This window comes from Saccopteryx leptura, chromosome 2 (assembly GCF_036850995.1).
Source record: "Saccopteryx leptura isolate mSacLep1 chromosome 2, mSacLep1_pri_phased_curated, whole genome shotgun sequence".
Classification (NCBI taxonomy): Eukaryota; Metazoa; Chordata; class Mammalia; order Chiroptera; family Emballonuridae; genus Saccopteryx; species Saccopteryx leptura.
Genome location: NC_089504.1, coordinates 214,645,175 through 214,666,542, shown reverse-complemented (window position 1 = coordinate 214,666,542; position 21,368 = coordinate 214,645,175). Strand labels below are relative to the sequence as shown.

The 21,368-nt window shown below is 43.5% G+C and overlaps 1 protein-coding gene and 1 non-coding gene across 8 annotated transcripts in view; one reads left to right on the top strand and one right to left on the bottom strand.

The window, feature by feature from the left end:
* PCBP3 (poly(rC) binding protein 3) overlaps positions 1-21,368 on the top strand; it is a 294,334-nt gene that overhangs the window by 14,309 nt on the left and 258,657 nt on the right. For 3 of the 7 annotated variants that reach the window (XM_066369981.1, XM_066369983.1, XM_066369982.1), the window contains exon 1: positions 8,275-8,422. The exons of 1 other annotated variant lie outside the window; for it this stretch is intronic. The gene's annotated coding sequence lies outside the window, so the exon portion shown is untranslated. Of the gene's footprint in view, positions 1-8,274; positions 8,423-21,368 lie in introns of those variants that run through there. 3 more of the 7 variants (XM_066369989.1, XM_066369988.1, XM_066369985.1) reach the window with 1 other exon arrangement.
* Positions 18,918-19,024, bottom strand: LOC136396529 (U6 spliceosomal RNA). Its single transcript, XR_010749808.1, has one exon. It is a non-coding gene; the product is annotated as a U6 spliceosomal RNA (small nuclear RNA).

The following is a 21,368-nucleotide window of genomic DNA, read 5'->3' as shown; positions in this document are numbered from 1 at the left end:
CTCCTGGAACTCTGACCTGTGTGAACAGGGAATGGAAGAGGTTAGAGTTGATCTTTTAGCTCCTATTGCTCATTGGTCAGTTTGCCTCAGAGGGTGTTTGCTTTTTCAGACTTTCAGGTTCCATGTGTATGAGTGGTGACATATCTTTCTGCATTTCACCCCTCAGAGGCAACAAGAAAGTCCCAAGAAGGCAGGCAAGAGGCCTCCATCATGATCTTGGGGAATGATCATTGAGTCTTGTTCACACATGACATGAGGGAATAGCAACAGCCATCCTAGTATACTTAATCATATGTCGTGGCTGCAGTGGCAATAATAGCAACCCAGCTCTATGACTGTAGAAGCAAGGCCAAGATTTTCAGGGCTGAGCCAGCCAGACAGCAAGGCAATTGCACCAACCCTAAGTGATCCTCAAACTGAGACTATACAGTCCACCCCTTGCAATGTCTCCTGAAAACAGATGCTTTTGTTTATTTTCTGAGAGTATGATTGTTCAAGATGTTTAGTCACATCTACCAAAAAGTTATGAAAAGAGTTAGCAAGCCAGGCTGTGGTACCTGTTGCTACAACTCATCTCAGCACTGAAACTGGTACTCATCATCTCCTTTCTCCTCTCCCTTCTAGATCAGTCTCTCTCAGACAGAACTTCATTAGTCTGCGTTGTTTGCCCTAAGGAATCAAGCCCTTACTTAGTTGCTTTGCTTTTGATGGGCTGTGGCTGCTGCAACTACCTTTTTATAGTTATCACTCAGCACATACACCAAGTGCCCCAGTGAATCTGTCAGTTCCAGACATCTTCCTACCTGGCTCTACTGAGCAGCAGCAAACCTAGCTCCTCGTGGAATTTGGGGTTGATTACCACCAGTACAATAAGTCCATTCTTTGCCTGCCTGTCCACTAGCATGAAAACCAAGACTGGTCAAATAATAGTTATGGCTTCCAGTCTAGTTGTAACTCTGGCAGAAGCATTCTTCCAACCTAACCAGGGAATCAGGACTTCTCACCCAGCAGAGCCTAAGACTGCAGTGACAAGACCTCTAATCATGCAAGTGGTTCACCAAGAGTAATGGTAAAAAGGGCAAAACTTGCCTCTGTGCTCCCGGAGCATGTATTTAAGGTACTAGAGACTCAGTGCCATTGGCTGGCTGTTGTTCCAGCACAAATTCTGTGTTCTAAGAGAATAGTGACTGCCTTCTGCGGGGTGCTGGCCCAGAACTAGTACCTTACTTGAACCACTGACAAGCCTATCATTCTTACTAGCTGTTTCTAGGTGATGGGGCACATGATAACACTAGTAAGTGCCATTGTCATGTGCCAATTTCATAATTTTTTTTTTACTTTGAAATAGATCTTGTGCAAGACAATGTTGTATGAAGTAGTTTTATTATTTAATGCAGCGTAACAAACTACATAAAAACTTAGCAATGAAAAACTATGCCTTATTATTATTTCTTACCGTTCTAGGGGTTGTCAGGTTAAACAGGATGGTTCTCACTTTGGCCCTCATGTGGTGCAGTCATATGGTGGCAAGGCTGGGGCCATCGGAAGGCCTCTTCAGTGAGCTGAAATGGTAGACGCTGCTGGGGCTGCAGGGATATCTCTCTTTCTACTCAACCTCTACATGGAACTAGCCTGGGTCTACTCGCAGCATGGCAGCTTCAGGACAGTTAGACTTCTAACATATTGGCTGGTTTCCCCCAGAGCAAGCATTCCAGGAGAGATGAATTAGAATTCTTAAAGGCTAGCCCAGAAAACTGGCACAGCATCACTCCTGTGGTCATATTCTATTGACCAAAGAACCCACCCAGTTTCAAAGAGAAGCATAAACTTCACCTTTTAAAAGAAGGAGTATCAAAGACTTTGTGGTCATCTTTAGTCTTCCATAGACAGCTTGTCAATAGATTGGGAACTCTGTAAATCATTGGTTGGGGTACTGGGAGACACAAAGGACAAGGGCAAAAGTATATATCAAATGCTGTAAGGGACAAATTACTCTTATCCTCCAAGGTCATTTGTTAGCTCCAAGAGGCTGGTTGGTGTCCCTGAAGTATGGTCTGTGCTGCTGGCACTTAGCAGTGGCAGTCATTAGATCAGACTTGATGAAGGGACGGCCATGCAGTCAGAACCATGTATAGCCATCATCCCTTTTCTCATGGCCACTCTCCTCATGGGACACTGACATAAGCAGTGGAGTAGCTGAGGACAGAGGCTGGCTGGTATCCACTGATGAGTCATCCAGTCCACCTAGATGTTTGGTACTTCCTTTGGAGGAGGTGCTTTCTAGAGCACATTAATATAAGCCACAATGATCTTCATGCCCTGGGCTCTCTTTTGCAGGACCATCCACGTGCCTCTTCTCCCAAACTTCTTTGCAATTTTATAATCTTGCTCCTTATAGGTCCTTGATCAATAGCCCAAGCCATGTGGGTTGCTTGTCTTGGAGCCTAAAAGTATTCTTACCTGTGATATTTATCAATCTATATAAATGAAATAATTAAGTACTGTGCTCATAGCTCTTCTACTAGGATGATTGCCCTTCACCACCTATAGGACCACTCAGAAGGGGTAGCAATGTGGCAGTAATCCATTTCTGGTTGGCACCAACATATTGTGCTGCCCCATCTGTGCTTCAGGTGAGAATTCGTCTACTAGTTACCATAGAGAACCCCTATGAGGCCATGGGTTGTATGTGGAGGAAGAGGCACTGGTGTGATGGAGGTGGGTGACATGACTGTCTAGACCACTGGGCATGTGCTCAGCCACAATCCTCATGTGATGGATTGCTACTGCATTCACCCAACCTATGGCTCAGCGGATCTGATAATGCTGAGCTGAGGCTCTTGGTGGCCGCAGCACTGGGACTCAAGGATGGAAAAGCAGAACTGCTTCCACCTCTGTCCTCAGTCGCTGAGCTGGAACCCATGACAAAGATGGAAAAGGAGAGGTACTGGGCTGACAAGGGGCAAGGATTCTCCTCTGCAGGTGGGAGAGTGATGGGGAGAGAGACTACTGTCTATGGGTGAACTAGGCACAAAGGGAGCAGACTTGAGGTGCTAGGATGTCAGGCTGGGGGAGGGACAGAACCTACCTTTGCACTGCACATGGTAGATGACATTTTCTGTTGTTTTGGCTCTGTCTACAGGGCCTGCCATGGGGTCCTTGGCTCTGCACCTTGGGGAATGGCTGGCACAGCACACTTGAGACCATCTGAGGATTTGCCTTGTCTAGCCTTGCCTTTGCTCACGAGTTTGCAAACTCCATAGCTCCTGCTGGCTTGAGCAGTCATAGTGCCTGGGCTGGCCTGGCTCACAGATTCCTCCTTAATTTACATTTTAATGTTTTATTTCTCAACACTTACATTCTTGCATTTTCACCTGACCTTAAGACTCTCATCAGAGTCTTTTTTTTTTTTTTTTTTTGTATTTTCCTGAAGTTGGAAACGGGGAGGCAGTCAGACAGACTCCTGCATGCGCCCAACCGGGATCCATCCGGCACACCCACCAGGGGGCGATGCTCTGCCCATCTGGGGGCGATGCTCTATTGCAACCAGAGCCATTCTAGCACCTGAGGCAGAGGCCACAGAGCCATCCTCAGCGCCCGGGGCAACTTTGCTCCAATGGAGCCTTGGCTGCGGGAGGGGAAGAGAGAGACAGAGAGGAAGGAGAGGGGGAGGGGTGGAGAAGCAGATGGGCGCTTCTCCTGTGTGCCGTGGCCAGAAATTGAACCCAGGACTCCTGCACGCCAGGCCGATGCTCTACCACTGAGCCAACTGGCCAGGGCTCATCAGAGGTCTTTGATGGCAGGAGTCAAGTAGAAAGACAGATCACATAGGTAGAACCTTAGAAGTTAAGGGTCTCAATTAAATGAGGGTGTGGAGGGTCAGGCCCAGCTGGTCCCTTCCCTCTCTTTATATTACAAAAGTGGTCTACTATGCGTTTAAGTCATCACCACTAATAACGATTGGAGATTCTCATTTATGTCAACTAAAAAGTTTCACATGACCCTAATTTAAAAAGCAGCAAGTGAATAGGAGTCCATTTTAGACAGATATATGCAGATATATGAGGCTGCAGGAGCATCCACAACGTCCCCACATTCAGTCACACAACTTGGGGGTGCATTCTTCCCGAAGCTGTCAGAAAACTTGCATTTCTCTCCTGGTCTCTACCTGCTACCTGGAGTGAAGGGGGGCGGGCAGAGGGTGGGGAGTGACTCAAAGAAAGTAGTTCTCATTGTAGAACCCTGATGGTGCTGTTGAGGCACATGGAGGAGGGCTGGGATTTTGGCTGCCACTTTTACCCTGAAATTCTTCCGAAAAAGGAAGGAAGTCCGAATGACCCAAGTTATTGCTATCCCTGCGTGATGTGACCAGATGTGGTAATTCTTTTCAGAGAGGAAAAAGAAGGCAGTATCTCTCTTGTTTATACAAAATATTAGAAACCTTGCCTATATATGTATATATAAAGATAAAAGCAGGGTGGGATCCAGAGGATGCTGGAGAGTCCAGAGCCTGACAAATCCTTGGGAGTTTGGGGCTGGCTGGACCAGTTCTGTCTGTCACTCCTGTTTTGTCTCTCAATCTCTTGTCTCCCTGTTCCTTTTCTCTGTCTCTCACTGTCTCTTTCTTTCTCTCTGTCTCTATGCCTCTCTCTGTCTCTGTCCTTCTTCTTGTGCATCTCTCTAGGGGGCTCAGTCTTTGTTCACTGCTTCTTCTACAGCCTGTTTCTGGCAACACCATCATCCAAGTGAACACCTTAGAGGCTTGTTAGCCTTAACTTTGCAACCTATCTCTGGGACCTACCCACCATTGTTTAGGAGGTGGGTGAGGGGCACAGGAGGAGACCCCTTGATTGCCTCACCTAATAAAACTGCAATCGGATGTTTCAGCAACCAGGTAAAACAAGTCAGGTGCTGTCTTTTGGCTCTGATGTCACAGGGAGGAACCTGTGTGTGCAGACCAGTGTGCCTGCTTCCTGATTTTCATGGCACAACCCTGGCTACCACAGAATCACCTCTGAGCTCAGCAGACCTGCCCTGCCTACAGGAAGCTTTTTGTGAGGACAGTGGTGGCAATGTAGGGAGGGAGGGGCAGGCTGTTGATACTCTATGGATGGCCTGGGGGTGTGGTCCTACGAAGAGGACTCAGTGTTTTCTAAACTTTAGCATAACCCTGTTCCTAAACTGTGTCTTTGTGTTTAAGTAAGCTTAAGTGTGGTTGTGATGACAGAAGTTGTCACTGTAGCAGGCCCTTGAAGGGTTTGGTTGGGTTGGGGCGGGTGGGGGGAGGCCCTACTGAAAGTATCAGACACCCTGCACTCCATAGAAGACGTCAGATGCCCCTGCAAGAGTGTCAGAGGGAGATCTACTCACCTAGGAGGACATTAACACTAATTACCACTGGGACTGTTTCTATGCTTAATTATCCCCCCATCCCCCCATCCCCCCACGCCTGCCCTTTTAAGCCCTCTAATATGAAGACAAGAAGGCTCTGTTCCCCACCTCTCCAGATGCTCCAGCCTGTGATAATGTGGCCACCCCCAGCTCTCTGGTGGTATGAATGTGTGTGACAATCAAGAAGGCCAGCGCTGTAAGGCTTCCCGGGGTTAGATCTGACATTCCAAGTGGATTATAATTATGTAGCTCCTTCCTTCCCCGCACCCTGAACCCCTCAACAAGACACCATGGAGTTATTTATAAACATGAGCCCTGGGTACACTTCTCATGGGAAGGGGCGCAGTGACAGCGGTAAAAGCACACGCAGGGTGCTAACACAAGGAAAGCATAGCAACACGGTGGTGGAGACCTGGAGGCGGCTGGTCCCGTTCAGGGGCAAGGCAGAGAGCAGGCACCTCCGCCCTGCCCAGCTGTTGTGGCGTGGGGGTGGGGGCTGCTCCAGTTGACTCTTCAGCTTTCAGAGATTTGCTAATTTATGATAATATGCCAGCAGACACGAATTGTCTCATGTGACAAGGGCGGAGGCAGGAGATGAGTTGCTTTTCCTCCCAGGAACTGGAAATAATTGAAAGTTGTTAGGTCCAACATGCTGTCCTGAAAACACTATCATTACTTTCCTAATGACTAACTGTGTCTTTCGGGAGGCAATGAAAGCAGCTGAAAGGCCTTGGGCTCCTGTAGAGGATGAGGAAGTGGGAGGCTGGCAGCCTGTAATCTGAGGTGGGGTAGGGATAAGGGTGCTCTGCCTGTGCTTTCACAGTGCACTCTGGTTTGGGAATAGTTTCCCCAGGGTCCTTCCGGCCCCTTTGCCCTCAGAGTCAAACTGAAGCTGACAGTCAGAGCCATGAAGTCAAGATGTGGCAAATCCTTGCAACCTATCCCCTGATCCAAGTCCTGTTGGATGTGGTGTTGTCATCCCTACTTGTTCAGTTACCAGTGTCACATCCCAGTCTCTCCACTGTGGGACCACCAAACCAGGAACTCTGTCTCCCTCTGTTGCTACATCCTCCTTCCTACCCCCCAGAGCACACAGTTGAGCCTGGTCTCCCAGCTCTGATTGACAGGTGCCACCTACATTGCTGTTAGGGGCTACTGTGGCCCCTGCCTCCTGATCTCATCCTAGGAAGTACTCATGGACTCTGCTGCTGCTGCCTTTCTAGGGGACCCAGCCTCTTCTCACCCTCCAGCTAACACCCTTTCTTTTTTAAAGGTTGTCTTTGAACTACACAAATGACAACCGAAGACATGAGCAGGCAGCTCTTCCTGACCTCCCCCATCCTGAACCCCCTCTGGTGTGGACCCTCCAGAACTTTTATTCTGGGTGTCGCCCAGCCATAGCTGCCTCTGGGTGCGCCAGCAGGGTCCCTTGTGTCCTGTGGTGAGGCTCCAGTACTAGGCCATTTCTAATAGTTCCACCAAAAGAAGAGGTCATAATGGTTAACTTTGAGTGGGTGGGTTTCCTGAAGCCTTCCTTCTACCCTTCACAGCCCACAAAGCAGTACGAAATGCTTCCTGCCCCAGTCTAGGAGCAAACGGTGTCAATGAGACTCAGAACGGGGATGCCTGCGGAGGACACAGCAGTTCCCAGGCTCCTCCCCAAGCCCCACTCTGGCGGCCGGCTGACCCCTCCCTTGATTCGGGGCCGAATGAGGCCGAGCAAAGCTGAACACCGTCCAGAGCTCTGGGGTCTGGTGAGGGCGACGCTCCAGGACTCCGCCTGGCCGGGTGCCCCTCCTCCCGGTGGTTCTCGAGGGTCCGAGGCCACCGCAGTGCCTGTGGATGCTGTGCTGGAAGAAATAATTCTTGCTGAGTACAGGCCACAATGCACAGATGGGACAGGAAGGTTCAGAGCCACGAAAATGACCGGAATAGAAACAAAACAGCAGAACGCAGCCCAGGAGGTATAGAAAAAGGATAATGGCACGAAACACCCGGAATGCTCTGTCCCCGAGGACAGCCCAGCTTTTCAGCCCGCTTCGGTCTTTGTCCTCGGGTTTCCTGCGGACAGGTGTGCCAACCAGTCACCTGCGAACGTCCATGCACAAGCCCACTAGCGTCCTGGGTCGGCCCCGTGGGCAGACGGGCACACTGCGGGACAAACGGATTCCGCGGCTTGGAAGGAAGGAGGGGGCACCTGCCGAAGTGCCAGGACTGGTTGAGTAACGGGGCTCGCTGGAGGCGTTGGAGCCCAGCCCGGTAAGGGCAGATGAGCAGGTGAAAGGACTCAGCGGGTCTTGGGAATAGGCTAATTTTCTTTACTGACCACCGAACGACCCCCACGGGTGGGATAGGAGGGAGTGGGTGAGTACAGGTTTACTCTGCTGTTGGGACGCAGGGACCCTTAGGCCACGCCCTAGCTAGGGGTCCGCCCGGGACGCACCCCACCTGTGGTTTCTTCCCTTGCCCCGCCCCAGACCCCGCCTTGGATAGTAACCTGTTCGCTTAAGGTCCCCCCCCCCCCTCCCATTCACAAACAGCCGGGGTCTCGCCCCGTCCCCGCCCCGGACCCACCCCGGCCTGTGACTAGCCTGGCCAAGACCCCGCCTCCTTACCCGCCCCAACTTTTCGTACCGCCCCCAACGCTATTGGTCCGGTTCAGCCCCTGCCACCGAGACGCTGTTGGTTTCTTTCGGGAGACCTTTATCTGCTTCGATTGGTCTTCCACTCACCGTTCGGCCGTTCGATTGGTCCGCGACGCCCGCTTTCGGGGATCCTGTACTTGAGGGGGCGGGGCCAGAGGCGGCGCTCCGCACGGGATTGGTCATCCGCACAGAGGGGGCGGGCCCGCGCTGCGCGCAGCGTTTTGGCTGGAGCGCGAGGAATTGCTACGGCCGCCTTAGTCGCCTCAATCTCCACGTACTCTTCAGTCTTGCCGCCTCAGGCTCGGCCGCCACCGCCTGGATCACCCCATCCCCACCCCCGATCCCGGTCCGGTCTCCCGCTGGCCGGCCCGCGGGCACGCCCTCTGGTGAGTGAGTGGTCGCGGGCGGGGTCCACAGGTGGAGCTGGGGTCCGGCCCAGGAGTTGGGGTCCCGGTGGGGATCCGACCCAGGTCGAAGGCCGTGCCAGGGTTGGGGTCTGGGCGGGGCGGTAGGCGGGAGATCGTGTCTCGGGAGGCGACCTCCGGCGGCCGCCAACTTTGGCCGCCGGCTTGCGGGCGGGGGCGCGCGTCTCGGGCTGACCGAACCTCCGAGAGGCCGAAAGAGCGGAGGCCCCGCCCGGCTCGGCCAACTTGGGCGGCAGCTGCGGCGCCGGCGGACGGGCGAGTAGGTCGGATCCCCGTTGTCCCCTTTGCCCGCGGCCCTCCGGGTTAGCGCCCTGCGGCCCACCTCTCCGAGGAGGCGGAGCGGGCCGGGGGCCGGGGCTGGGCAGGGGTGGGTATTGGGACTCGGGTGACGAGGTGCCTCCGGATCTCCCTTCCCCCACTTCCCCAGAAGTTGTTGGCGAAACACTGTCTTCAGTAACGGCTGGATAGGCTCGCTTGTGGGTGAACAGCTGCCCGAATTTTTTCTGGGCTTTATGAGGCGTAAGTTTCAAACGACTTAAACTTGCTCGCATGTGATTGGGAAAGTAAGTGAGGGCAGCATCCCCGGCGCCCTGTGCGGCGGGACGCGGGAGAGCTGCGGCAGACGCGCAGGTGCTGAGCGGGACGCAGGAGAGCGGGACCCGCGCGGTGCCCTTGTGTCCCCTCCTTCAAACACCGTAGCTGCCCTTTAGAGGAGATGTCTGTGTCTCTCCGTGAACTCCTGTGTTAAAGCGAAAAGCAGGTTACCTGGGAGCAGGTGCACATTTTTCTTTTTTGGTCACCGAATTTTCTTGTTTCACTGGGGTCAAAATGTGTTTCTTATTGCTCCCACCAGTGTTCGGCTCTTGGAAGCATTGTTCAGTGGAAGTTTATATTTTCTTTTTGCCTGGTGGCCCTTCTAATTTTTCTTTTCCTACTTTGAAGTATATTATTCACGTAACACATTTGAAAGTTAACAAGAAGTCAGATCTTAAATCTCGTACACAGGGTTATTTTCCTCTTGCCGTCTCTTCAAGGAAGGCAGCATGGAATTCAGGGCCCTGCCTGTGATCTGACAGCACTCTGTGTTGAAAAGGTATACTAGGGTTAGCAGACCTTGACCAAAGACCTTTGAGACTAGCCTGGGTAACATACAGACCCTCCAGTTCAACATTCCTTTGGCACAGGCCTTCACATATCCTTCCAAAATTTAGCTTGCTTTTAGGGGTGAGCTGTTGCCCCTTTCCTGTTCTTTAAACTTGGTCTAGATGTGGGAACCAAAGAAGCGTGCAAGGGAGCTTTCCTGTTGAGGAGAGTTGATTCCCAGTCTCCTCATGCACAGGAATAACTTATGTTAAAATGACTCAGAGAGGCCCAGTTTGGTCCAAAGAGACTGAAGAACAGTGGCACTCTGGAGGGTTTGTTGGCAAGATCCCAAAAGACCTCATTGATCCTTACATTAGAGGAGCTGGAGTAGTTTTGGATGGTGTTTTCAGACTTTGAGATCCATTGGAAACCAGGGGGGTCTTCAAATATAAATGCAGTCACTGACCAACTAATATTGGCCACTTTTGAGTACCATTGTTTTCTCGTATGTAGATGCCATTTGTACAGTGCAAGTTCATTATAGGTGTTTTAAAATTTGTATAACTTCACTTATTTTCTTAGTTAATACTTAATATTATAAACTTGTGGAAAAGGTTTGATGGTAAAAGGAGTCTTTATAACTGAAAAGATTCGGTATCCTGTTTGGAATTCAGGGTGTTGTCAAAGGTGATGCTAATTACTAGTGATATTGGATCTCAGAACTTCACTTTTTCAGATGGCATTATTAATATGCATATTTAGAGAAAATATACAGCTTTATGGTTACTATTTTTTTGGTATTTAGAAGAAAATTTCAACACTTACTCATTTTGTTAGATATTTAAAAAGAAGTTATCTCCCTGTTGTTAGTGGGGAGCTTAGAGCATGCTGCGTTTATATTTGCAAAATTTCTATGAGGTCCTTGAAACAATCAGCCATTCAAGACTGGATGCAGTGTTTTAGTTTCAACAATGTCAGTTTCTTGCCCTTTGGCCAATTTCTGGACTTGTAGCCATGTGTCAATGGCAAAGTCATTTATAATTTCAAAGAAATCTCATTATTGCAAAAGTGGTAACTGAATCATTTTGTTAGAAGTTGTTCCCTTTGGTGAAGAAGGCTGGTCCTTTGGGCCATAACAAACAAAAATACCTGCTTATATATTAGAATCACCCCCAAACTTAAATATTAGGATGAATACTGGATTTGGGGTGCCGTTCTGGTATCTCTTAGCCCTGGTGGCAAGGATTCTACAGGCAAGTAGTGCGTCCGCTGTCCGTGGTGCTGAATGTGTGTCATCTGTTTTTCATCTTCAGGTTTTCTTTCCAATGTAAGAGTGGTTTTTGGAGTATGTTTTAAAATTAATTTCAGAATTCACACTATTAAAGAAAAGTAAAACAGGGGAGTTTTATTGAACCTGAAGGAAGTGTGCATTAAAAAACTCAAGCCATGTTATTGTCTCTTTTTTCAAGTGGACAGTGGTGTGGACTCAAAACTTCCATTCCCTCGCTTAGTCTCCTCCCCAGACGGGAATTTTCTTGCTAGCTATGGAGCTCAACTAGCAAATCACTGAAATTAAATGGTACCCTGTTTGATTAACAAACACCTCTTAAAAATGTACCTTTGTTATAATATATTCAGATATTTGTACATAGAAGCAGTTTGTTTTTCCCTAAACAGGGTCGATTATAGCACCTCTTACACTCACTGGCATGGTGCTTCCCACCCTTCTTGGAGGTGGAGCCCTTGGGCAGTTGTCAGGCATTTCTGCTGCATTGGAACATTTACTCTTCTATAATTTTGTGGACATCTTTGTGAATTATTTACATAAATCCTTTATTTTTCTTGAGGATAATTTTGCCTGTTCCTTTAGAATTGCCCCACAGGTTAGCAATATAAAATAGAGGGTGTTACTCATGGTACAGAGATTCTTTGACATGATAGTAAGTTGCACATAAAAGTAAGCAGTGGATTGTTGAGGTGTTTTTGTTATGAGCATTTTTACCAGTTCTTTGGCCCTGTTGGTTGTACACTTAACCAGGTTAGTCTTTGCATCTATTTTTGTTGAGGCAGCTTTCTTCTGCCTCCTGCAAGCTTCAGAAGTACTCTCCGAGTGCCTACTCTTTGCCAGGCTCTGTGATATGATCTGGAAACCCACAGGGGAATGAGACACAGTTTTTATCATTGAAAGGCTCACCACTTTGGACCGAGGAAAAGACATATAAGCAGGTAGTTATAGGGGGCCATCCTCAAGGCTGCAATTGGTATCACAGAAAAGCTGGTTAGTGTATTGAAGAAGGGTGATTCATTTAGGCTGGGAATCAAAGGAGGCTTCAGAGAGGAGGTGACCTTTGGGCTGAACTCTGGAGGATGAATTGTAATTATTTGGGTGTGGATGAGTGTAAATCAATTAGAAAAAGACAAGAAGGTTGGTGTAATGGGAGAACAGGCTACATGGTGGTGCTGAGGTTGGAGGTGTCATGGGTTGGGACTTTAATAGAGGTGTGTGTGTAGGGGAGATTTGAGAAGAGGTTGTGTGGTAGAATAAGGACTTTCTAAAGTGGTTGCATCCTAATCCGCAGAACCTGTAAATATGTTATATTACTTGGCAAAAAGGATTTAAGGTAGAAGATGGAATGAAGGTTGCTAAGCTGATTTTAAAATACAGATATTCTCTTGCCTGACCAGGCAGTGGCGCAGTGGATAGAGCATAGGACTGGGACTTGGAGGACCCAGGTTCAAAACCCTGAGGTCACCGGCTTGAGCGCAGGCTCATGTGGCTTGAGCATGGGCTCACCAGCTTGAGTGTGGGGTCACTGGTTTGAGCATAGGATCATAGACATGACCCCATGGTTGCTGGCTTGAGCCCAAAGATCACTGGCTTGAAGCTCAAGGTCGCTGCCTTGAGCCCAAGGTCACTGACTTGAGCAATGGGTCGCTTGCTCTGCTGTACCCCCCCCCCCCATCAAGGCACATATGAGAAAGGAATCAACAAACAACTAAGATGCCACAACGAAGAATTGATGCTTTTCATCTCCCTTCCTGTCTGTCTCTATCTGTCCTTCTTTCTGACTCTTTCTGTCTCTGTCAAAAAAACCAAACAGGTATTATCTTGGTTTACCAGTTGGGCCCAAAGTAATCACAAGGGTGCTTTAATGTAAAAGTGCGAGGCAGAGGAGTCATTGTTATAGTGATGTGAAATGAGGAAGATTATCTGTCATTTCTGGCTTTGAAAATAGAAGGTGTCATGGGCTAAGGTATACAGGCAGCCTCCTTTTGAAAATGGCAAGAATCTTCCCCAGAGCCTCCAGAAAAGAACTCAGCCCTGCTGACTCCTTGATTCTAGTTCAGTGAGAACCATGTTTGACTTCAGATCTGTAATTTAATTAATTTGTGTGTGTTAATTCACTAAATTTGTAGAAATTTGATAGAAAAGCCACAGGAAACTGATATAAACTGGGACTCTGCTCTAGGAAGTTTTAGCTGGTCAAGTTTAAGGGGGAAATAACAGAATCCCATTGGCTGTAGAAGATAAACTGATTCAGTTGCTGTTTGTGAGGAGGTTGCCCCAGGTAAGCATGGTTTTGATCCCCATGCCAGTTTCATCTCCTGGCAAGACTGGCATCTACTATTATCTTACCTGTCCTGGGTCCCATTTGAAGACTTTCACCTAGCAGACTGCTCAATCTCTCCCCATACTCCTGACTGATTCCATGTCCCACTGGCCTACCTTTTCTCTATGCTGAGCACTCAGGAGAGAGTGGACTTGGTATTCATTCACTAGTGGAATTGTGGAGTCAAGAGTAGACCCAATTCTAACTTCAGAGCTGTTGTTAAAGTACTTTGCAAGGGGGATGTTTCTTCACATTTTTGCTAATCCTTTATATATTCAGATATTTTCATTGTTGTCAGTCTAGTAGATATGAAATATATCACTGTTTTAATATGTATTTACTTGATTATTAGGGCATTTGAGGACTTCTTATCCATTTGAGTTTCTTCTATAAATTGTATACATATATTGTTTGTCTATTTGTTGCCTCAGTTGTCCTTTTTATGGCTTTTTAGAAGTTCTTTATATATTCTGGATTCTATTTGTGTCCTTTATCTTTTTAAAATGCTGTTTTGATGAACAGATGTTTAATTTTAATGTAGTCAGAGTTATCAAGTTTTTCCTTATGGTTTGTGGTTAACAAGTCTTATTTAATAAATTCTTTGTTACCACAGGTCATAAGATATTCTCCTCTTTAAAAACATTTTTTGAATATTTGTTTTAATATTCTACTTTGAGCTTATTTTTGTGTGAGGTATGAGGTAGAGATATAATTTTAGATTTTTTCCAAATGCATAAGCAGTTGCACCAGTACCATTTATTGAGTACCATCCTTTCCCCCGTGCTCTGCAATGCTACCTTTGAAACATACCAGATTTCACAAATGTGTGGATCTGTTTCCAATTTCTCCATGTAAATAAAGATAATTTCATTTCTTCCTTCCTAGTCTTTAAATATTTTATTTATTATTTTCTTATTTCCTTAGTTTGGACCAATAGACAAAGTAGTGATAAGGTTGTTCTAATACTGTTTTTAACTTTAAAGGGAATGCTTTTAAAGTTTTATTTATTTATTTATTTTTTAAAATAAATTTTTATTAATGTTAATGGGGTGACATTAATAAATCAGGGTACGTATATTCAAAGAAAACATGTCTAGGTTATTTTGTCATTAAATTATGTTGCATACCCCTCGCCCATAGTCAGATTGTCCCCCGTCACCCTCTATCTAGTTCTCTGTGCCCCTCCCCCTCCCCCAAACTCTCTCCCTCCCTCCCTCCTATGTCCTCCCTCCCCCCACCCCTGGTAACCACCACACTCTTGTCCATGTCTTTTAGTCTCGTTTTTATGTTCCACCAATGTATGGAATCATGTAGTTCTTTTTTTTTTTTTTTTAAATAAATTTAATGCAGTGACATTGATAAATCAGGGTACATATGTTGAGAGAAAATATCTCTAGATTATTTTGACATTTGATTGTGCTGTATACCCCTCCCCCAAAGTTAAATTGTCTTCTGTCACCTTCTATCTGGTTTTCTTTGTGCCCCTCCCCTCCCCTAACCCCTCTCTCCTTCTTCACCCCCTCCCCCCTCCCCCAACCTCCCGCCCCTGTTGCCATCACATTCTTGTTCATGTCTCTGAGTCTCATTTTTATGTCCCTTCTATGTATGGATTCATCTTAGTTTTTTTTTCTGATTTACTTATTTCACTCCGTATAATGTTATCAAGATCCCACCATTTTGCTGTAAATGATCTGATGTCATCATTTCTTATGGCTGAGTAGTATTCCATAGTGTATATGTGCCACATCTTCTTTATCCAGTCTTCTATTGAAGGGCTTTTTGGTTGTTTCCATGTCTTGGCCACTGTGAACAGTGCTGCAATGAACATGGGGCTACATGTGTCTTTACGTATCAATGTTTCTGAGGTTTTGGGGTATATACCCAGTAGAGGGATTGCTGGGTCATAAGGTAGTTCTATTTTCAGTTTTTTGAGGAACCACCATACTTTCCTCCATAATGGTTGTACTACTTTACAGTCCCACCAACAGTGGATGAGAGTTCCCTTTTCTCCGCAGCCTCTCCAACATTTGCTATTACCCGTCTTGTTGATAATAGCTAATCTAACAGGGGTGAGGTGGTATCTCATTGTAGTTTTGATTTGCATTTCTCTAATAACTAATGAAGCTGAGCATCTTTTCATATATCTGTTGGCCATTTGTATCTCTTCCTGGGAGAAGTGTCTGTTCATGTCCTCTTCCCATTTTTTTATTGGATTGTTTGTTTGTTTGTTGTTGGCTTTTAAAGTTTTAAATGTGAAGTTTTCTAACTTTTTTTTGGTAGATTCTTTTTATTAGGTTAAGGATGGTCTTACTAAGACAAAATGTTTTTTAAACTTATTGCTTGATTTTGAATTTTATCAAATGGTTTTTTGCACCTTTTAGGTGGTTTTATTATTATGTTTTCTTTAAACTATGACTGAGGCGAAATAGTTTACTCTTTTAATTTTAAACCATCATTTCTTTCTTGGGAAAAACTGTATATTAAACTGTACATTATCATGATGTACTACATTTAATAATTATTATGGGATCCAATATGGTAATATTTCATTTAAGATTTTGGTACATATGTTCATTAGAAGTATTAACCAGTAATAATTGTTTCTTGTATAATTCATTCCCATTGAAGTGGGACCTGTGACTTGCTTCTCATAGAATATGGTAAAAGTGATGACATGTCACTTACGTGATTATGTTAAGTTATAAACATGGCAAAAATTGCAGGTAACCTTTAGGACAGGGATCGGGAACCTTTGTGGCTGAGAAAGCCATAAACGTCACATATTTTAAAATGTAATTCTGTGAGAGCCATACAATGACCCCTGTACCTTACGCATTATCCATAAAAATTTGGTGGTGTCCCGGAGGACAGCTGTGATTGGTTCCAGCCACCCGCAACCATGAACATGAAATGAATGGATTGTAATACATGAGAATGTTTTATATTTTTAATGTTATTATTATTTTTATTAAAGATTTGTCTGCGAGCCAGATGCAGCCATCAAAAGAGCCACATTTGGCTCGCGAGCCATAGATTCCCAACCCCTGCTTTAGGAGCTGAGGGTGGCCTGCAGGGACAGCCAGTAGGAAGCAGAGGCCCTCAGTCCTACAGAAAGGAAACAATGTCTGTTAATAGCTTGAGTGAGTTTAAAATTGGATTCTCCTGCAGTTGAGCCTTCAGATAAGAAAATGGTCTGGACAACAGATTGACCTCACCCTAGGCCAGGGGTCCCCAAACTTTTTACACAGGGGGCCAGTTCACTGTCCCTCAGACCGTTGGGGGGCCAGACTATAAAAAAAACTATGAACAAATCCCTATGCACACTGCACATATCTTATTTTAAAAAAAACAAAAAAAACAAAACGGGAACAAATACAATATTTAAAATAAAGAACAAGTAAATTTAAGTCAACAAACTGACCAGTATTTCAGTGGGAACTATGCTCCTCTCACTGACCACCAATGAAAGAGGTGCCCCTTCCAGAAGTGTGGCGGGGGCCGGATAAATGGCCTCAGGGGGCCGCACGCGGCCCGCGGGCCATAGTTTGGGGACCCCTGCCCTAGGCAGAGGTCTCATTTAAGCCTGCTCAGACTCCTTACCCACAGAAACTATGAGATAAAGAAATGTATATTGTTAAGTTACTAAGTTTGTGATAGTTTGTTATGCAGCTATAGAAAACAAATCTTTCAGATCTGTACTGACCTCCCAGTTATTCTCACTAGAAGTGGGTTTGGGTTGATGAAGGGTGTTTGAATCTATTTGAGGTAGTCAGTTTTTTATTGTTTAAAAATGTTTTTTTTCCTATTTGTAAAATTAATACAAATGTTTTGTGTGGAGAAATTGGAGCAAGTGGAAAGTATAAAGAACAAAATAAACTTTACTCATAATCTTACACACAGAGATAGCCAATATTTTTTATCTACTTTTATGTATACATGCTTTGTATATCCTAAAATTTGGGATTCATTCCATAACGAGTTTTATGAACAATTTTTTTGCACTAGATAGTATTTTCTATGTCATATCATATTCTTCTAAAATATGATTTTGAATGGCTGCATACTATTTCAGTTGGTGTCTCAATTTATTAAATCACTTCCCAATATCTGGAATTTATGCTGCTTTAAAGTATTTACCATTATAAATAATGCTTTGATAACTATTCTGTAAAAAAATAATTGTATATATCACTAATTATTTCTGAAGGATAAATTTCTAAAGGCAGAATTATTTTTTCAGAGCTTGTAGAAGTTTTTAAGGCTTTTGATACTTAACCATGCAGCTTCCACTGTTTTTAAAAAATATTATAAAACTCAGTCTGTTTCGGTAATTCACCAGGTTGGGATAGGACAGAACTATTGATTTTTGAGCATTTAGGTTTCTGTTTTCTTAACCTTGTTTGCAAAGTGCTTTTAAATTATTCATTAAAGTGCAGTATGGATTCTATTTATAGACAGTTGTGTATGAGATTGCTCCCTTAATGTCTGCAAAAAGCCTATGAATTGCTATTATCGCATCTTGTCTTTGTAAATTCTTTTCTACTCCTGTCCACCTTTTCTTTTTTCTCAACCAAATAGAGACACTGAGACACATTAGGTCTTGTAACCTATGATAACTCAGATGAAATGGCTATTTAGTGGCTAGCTCATGTTCTCTTCTTTCCATTCATTAGATAGTGGACATCATGGAGTTTTGAGATCAGCAGAATATTATTAATTCAAAACTGTTTTTCTTGATTCATGAAACAACGAGTGGTTATTTAGAAAATATCTAAAGATGATCATAAAACACAAAATAAAAATCTTTTATTTTACTATTCACAGATCATCTCTGTACACCATAACTTCATATTAGCCTATTCCTCTAATATATTGAATAGATTCTGATGACTAATATTTTGTTTGGGGTTTTTGCATCCAGATCTGTGAGTGAAATTGGCCTATAATTTTTCTTTACTGCAGCTGTTTTCTTTCTAATTTGAGATGAATACTTAATTCGTTAATTTACAGCTTTTCTCTTTTACTAATAATGTGCATGTAAGGTGATACATTTCCTTATAAATAATTCTTTAAGTGCATTATACAGAGTTTGATTTGAGGTTGTTTCATTACTGTTTACTATATACTATATACTGAATTGTGCCCCCCCAAAGTCATATGTTGACGCCCCAACCCCCAAAGCATCCTTGGAGATGGGGCCTTTAGGAGGTAATCAGGTTCAGATGAGGTCATGCGTGTAGGGTCCTTCTGATGGAGTTAGTGCCTTATAAGGAGGACCCGAGGTTACTCACTCTCCTTCCCTTGTGAGGATACAGCAAGGAGGCAGCCATCTGTACACCAGGAAGAGGCCTATCACCAGAGCCCAACCACAGTGGCACCCTGACCTGGATTCCCCAGCCTGCAGAACTGCAAGAAATAAATGTTGTTTAAGCTGCCAGTCTGTTGTATCTTGTTATAGCAGCCCAAGTAGACTGTGACAGTGTAGTTTTTAACTTTCATTATAATTTTTTTTTTATATTTAGGTCAGTTAGAAGAATATTTAAAAATTTCTAGACATGCATATTTTTCTAATTTTATTCTCCAGTACAATCGCATTGTCTAAATTTTTTGCTTTTTATTATTTTAAACCTTTGAAGCTTGCAGATGTGCCTTATACCCCAGAATATGAACTATGTTTTCTCAAATGTTCCTGTGTGCTTGAAAAGAATTAGGTTCAATGTTCTATGTCATCAAATAACTTAATAAGCATATTACTCACATCTCCTGTTTTCTTTTTTCTTTTTTTATTTAGTGTCATCCTTGCACAGGGGTCCTGCTCATTTTCCCTGTATCATTCCAATTTTAGTTTATGTGCTGCCGAAGTGAGCACTACATCTTCTGTTTTCTTACTCCTATTTTTTTTTGTTTGGTTGTTATATCTATTATTAAATAATTATACAGCTTCATTATGATTATGGATTTGTCTCATTTCTCTCTGTAGTTTTGTCAATTTGTATTTATATACTTTGAGGCCATGGTTTTAGGAACATGACAATTTAAAATTGTTTTATCTTCCAGATGAATTGAAACTTTAATTATTATGAGTGGTTCTCTTTATCTCTAGTAATAAATCTTTGCCTTTGTGGTATAATATATCTAATGCTAATATAGACATTCAGATTTCTTTAGGCTCATATTTGCATGATATCTTTGTTTTTTTATCATTTTACTTCCAACCTTATTATATTCTTATACTTTAGATTATGCAATTAGATTTTTTTCATCTGATCTGATAACTTTGTCTTCTAATTGGAACATTGAACTCATTTATATTGAATGTAGTTACTGATCTATTTGAGTTTAAATCCACAATCTTATTATATAAAGTGGTGAGCAAAATTAGGCTTACACTTGTGAGTATGCAGAACAGTTTATTTTTGTATTATTTATTGTATTACAATTATAAACCTGCTTTTACCCATTCCTGTATTTCTCCTGTCCTACATTTTGTGTTTATATTTTCTCTTTTTTTGCATTATTTTAAACCAGTATCATAATTTTTAAAAATCACTCTACTTTTCCACCCTTCCAGTACATTGATTATATTCTATTTTTCTTTCTTTTCTTTTTTTTGGTTACTATGTAAATTAGATAATGTGTTATTAACTTCTCCAGAGAATGCAGTTATATCTTCCTCCTGGGCCATGCGGAGATCGTAGTTTCTTAGAATACTTGAACTCCATTCACGCCCTTCAGATTTATATGTGCTTCTTGTTGTGTATTTTAATTCTGAGTGCCCTTTTTAAACTCCAGGAAATGATATTAATATTAACAGTGTTGTTATTTCACATGCTGTCAGTGTTCATCTAGATTTATTAACATTTTTATTTGTTTTTTGCTTTTTATTCTCTCTGACCTTCCTTTTGGGGTCCTTTCCCTTCTGCCTGAAGAATCTTCTATAGCCACTCCATTATTGCAGGTCAGCTGCTGATAGACACTCCCTATTTTTTCTAATAGTATTTTGATTTTACTTTTATTCTTTTAAAAGTTCTTTCAAATTGACTTAAATATTTTGTGGAATATAATTTACATGCCATACAATTCACCCTTTAAAGTTTCTAATTCAGTGTTTTTGGTATATTTACAAGATTGTAAAACCATCACTACCTAATTCTAGAACATTTTCATTGCCTTAAAAAGACACCTATACCTGTTAACATTCTTCCCTTTCTCCACAGTGCCTGGAAAGCATTAATCTACTTTCTATCTCTGGGAATGCCTATTGTGGACATTTCATATGAATGGGATTATAAATATGTGGCCTTTGTGTCTGGCTTCTTTCCTTAGTATAATATTTTCAAGATTCATTGATGTTGTAACGTGTCAATACTTAATTTCTTTTTATGCTGAGTAATATTCCATTGTATGATGCGTTACATTTTCTTTATCCATTTATCAGTAGGAAGATATTTGGGTTGTATCCACTTTTTTGGCTGTTATGAGTAATGAGTCATGAAAAGTCATGTATAAGTTTTTTTATGCCTATGTCTTTTCAGTTCTTTGGGGCATACTTAGTAGTGGAATTGTTGAGTTGTATAGTAATTCTATGCTTAACCGTTTGAGTAACTGGCCAACTCTTTCCATAGAAGTTGTACCATTTCACATTACCACCAGCAATGTTTGAAGGTTCTAATTTCTTTACATCTTCATCAACACTTGTTATTGTTTTGTTTTTTGATTCCAGCTGTCCTAGTGGGTGTGAAATAGTATCTCATTATGGTATTGATTAACATTTCTCTAATGACTGATGAGCACATTTTTGTGTGCTTATTGGCCATTTGTGTATTATTTTTGGAGAAGTGTCTATTTAAATCCCTTGGCCAGTTTTTTTTGTTTTTTTGTTTTTTTTTTTTAATGAGAGAGAGAGAGAAACAGATAGAAAGGGAGAGAGATAAGAAACGTCTGCTCAAAGTGTGTCACTTTAGTTGTTCATTGATTGTTTCTCATATGTGCCTTGACCCAGGGGGCTCCAGCCCAGCCAGTGACTTTGGGTTCAGTCAGTGACTTTTGGGCTCAAGCCAGTGACCATAGGATCATGTCGATGATCCCTCGCTCAAGCTGGTGAGCCTGCATTTAGGTTGGATGAGCCTATGCTCAACCTGGTGACCTTGGTATTTTGAACCTATGTTCTCAGCTTCCCAGGTTAACGCTCTTTCCACTTTGCCATCACTGGT